Consider the following 3,335-nt stretch of genomic DNA (forward strand, 5'->3'; position numbering starts at 1 on the left):
ATATTTTGTTTCTTAAAGCTTTGCATAAAATAATATCCCATTAAATGCATTTATTTTGAAGCTTAATGAACTTTATTTAATGAAGTCTTTAATAGATAATCCAAAGATTTTACATATTATATATTACTGTTTGCCTTAAAATTTTCACAATTTTGTTTCCCATTGTGCAAGACTGAAGATATAAGTTATGGATAAGCCCTTTTTGCATACTATGTTCCCCCTTGCAGAATCTAAGACAAACTCTGACTTATACTTTCATGGTCACAAATCTGTAGATAAAGGCACTCTCATCAGGAGAAAAAATATGTAACCTCCCTATTCTACAATCCATGTTTAGCAGATTAAAATTTTAATCACGTGCACCAGTACTTGTAAGTGAGAAATATTAGAAAAACAATATATTTTTTTTTTATTGACTTGAATCTAATGTTTTTTATGGGCTTCAACTTTTTGTTAAGTTCATTTAGAAAGCTTATCTATAAGGTTCTCTGTAGCACTGATAGGTTATGATTTTTCAATGGAGTTTTACCGTAGGAAAGATAACAGCTGTTACAGTATACGTGTACAGTATATTATAGTATGAAACCAGAAGAGTGATGTTGTGTTCCTCCTCTAATCTGTACCATTAAGTACTTACGGTAAGGTTGTGGTTATCAGTCATTGTTATGGTTAATCTAATTATTCATTTTATCTCTTTAGTATTACTAAACACTAATAACTAATTTGTATTCTACGTTTCGGTTTCTAGTTTGCTGCAGTTTTCAGGAAAGTACTAAGAAGAACTGTGCTTGTTGAAAGCGACCGGTATTCGATCCTGAGCCTTCATGTTAGGAAGACTGATGTGCTATATACTTGAGGGTTTCTCCAACACTCTGTTTGTTTCAAGTTAAGCACAAAGCTACACAATAAGCTATCTGTACTCTACTCACCACGGGTATCGAAACCAGGCTTCTAGCGTTGAGAGTCCACAGACATACCACTGTGCCACTGGGGGGCTTCTCTAACAGAATTCAGAGTTCATAAGCATAATAGATATGCAAAAATCTGTAATACCGATCTATCAGCAGTATCCATCATGTAACAGAAGAATACCATACAATGAGATGTGATAATACGAAAATACACTATCCTACCAAAAGTCATGGGACATGGGTAGTTATGAATAAAACATGTCTTTATTCCAAGAAATTAATAGCGTGTTGGGCCGCCTTTGGCCTTAATGACTGTTTCAATGCGTCGTGGAAGATTGTCTACTAGTTTCTGGTATAAATCTGGTGGTATTGTGCTTTACTTATCCTATAAAGCATTAGTAGGCTCCACTACTGAATAGGACTGTCCTGGCCTTGCTCTAATTCTGGTTACAGTTCGTCCAAAAGCTGTTCTATTGGGTTGAGATCAGGGGCTCTGTGTTGCCCACTGCAATGTTCCAATGTTCAAACCACGTGTTCACAATCCTTTCTTTGTAACATTGAGCGTTATCATGTTGGAAGATGTAAGGGCCGGTACCATAAAATTGCTAGTGTATGACACATAGATTTGTTCAGAACATCAATGTAGGACTCAGCATTCATGGATCCATGGATTGCGACCAGAGGACCTAGTCCATACAACGAAAAGCACACCCCCCTCCCAGATCATAATACCGCCGCCTCAAAACTTCACTGGTGAGACAACACACTCAGGTAATAAGCATTCTCCAAGCATCCTCCATACCCAAACACGTCCATCACACTGGAAGAGCATGTAGCATGACCGATTTCAACTGATTCACAGTCCAGGTTTGGTGTACCTTGCCCCATGCCAATCGACGGTTTGCATTTGTTTTTGTTATCAACGGCTTGTGGACTGCAGCTTTTCCGTGAAAATTCATGGCATGCAGCTCTCGAAGTGTCGTGGAAACACTTATAGGATTGCCTACGGCTGCTCGCATCTCCAAACACAGATTTTCTAGGATCTGACGGTGAGATGAGATAACCAGCCTTCTAAAGGCGTGTCGACTCCCGTCAGTCAGTATTTTACGCCTACCTGGTCGTTTCTTGGACTCATTGTCACCTGTTGATTTTCATTTCTTCAGTAAGTTGCCAATTGTCGACCTAGGAATGTTTAATTGTTGCGCAATAGCATGTAGAGACATTTTCCCCAATGACACCCAACTCTCCTTCCGCTCTGAAACTGTTAGCTCTTTCCGTCTACTCATCATTCTGTGTGCAAGTTCCCAATGACCTCCGACGACGACAACAAACTAAAAAAAGAAAAACTAACCGTGACAGTAATTTAGTTTGAAGAAAGAAAAAACAAACTTTATGTTTGTCTGTTCTTCCCAACTGGGGTGCTCGAGAACTACCGTTCCCATTCAACTTCGCGCGTGAGTTTTTATTGTTTCAGTGGATTTAATTTTAGATTATGTTTGCAGAAATAAGCCAGTGAGAAGAGATAAGATGGAGGCCGCGGGGCCGTCGGAGGGCCGTGGAGAAAGTCAGAGGTGGTGGGTGAAGTGTCTTTCTGTCCAGCGGCGGTTAGGAAGTCGAGGCGAGGTAGACTTGATCTGTCAGGTAGGACCAAGGCTGGTACATAAGCAACGAGTTCCTGGATTAAGTATTCATGCTTTTATGAAGATTAATGCTTGTATAATGAGTATGCTATTAGGATAGTATTAGAGTTTTAATTTTTAAAATTAATTATTTATTATTGTCATTCATTTTGACTAGAATTTAAACTTAAATTTAGGTCGGTACTTTTTCAGGGTTGAGATAACAGGATCCAAAAATAACAGTAATTTTGATTTAAAGTCTTTCAGGCCTCTTTTAGGCCTGAAAAATAATTAGGGGCGCTCGGAAAGGAGGCGTTTCTCTTCGACTCCAAACGAGATATTTATTGGTTAAATATTTGGTGAGTTTATGAACTAATGGTTGGCGTTTTTTGATATCATTGATCGATGTTTACAAGGTTGTTCTGGCAAAGTTTTAGCAGCTGTGGTTATTGGTTCGGTAATCTTGACAGATTAATGTGCACGAGCTGGATTATGCCGCCTCAAGCCATCCGGAAAGAGGCATCCAGAGCTGTAGACAGGAAGTAGCGCAGCAGGAAGGAGAAGCTATGTGTGGTAGGAAGTCTTGGACGGTTACGTAGAGAAAAGCTTTGTAGATATTGAAAGTCGGTGATTGTTCGGCGTCAGTTATAGTTTCTAATAACGAATTAATTTGAAATTATTTATTATATTATTTAACATCACACATCTAGTTTGAGGAGAATAGTTCCCTGGTTAATATACTTTTTATTTGTTATAGGAGTAAAGCCGATAAGCTGAGTGCTTTAAATAAAGTTTATGATTAATC

The sequence above is a fragment of the Limulus polyphemus genome, unplaced genomic scaffold (assembly GCF_000517525.1).
Source record: "Limulus polyphemus unplaced genomic scaffold, Limulus_polyphemus-2.1.2 Scaffold4805, whole genome shotgun sequence".
Taxonomy (NCBI): domain Eukaryota; kingdom Metazoa; phylum Arthropoda; class Merostomata; order Xiphosura; family Limulidae; genus Limulus; species Limulus polyphemus.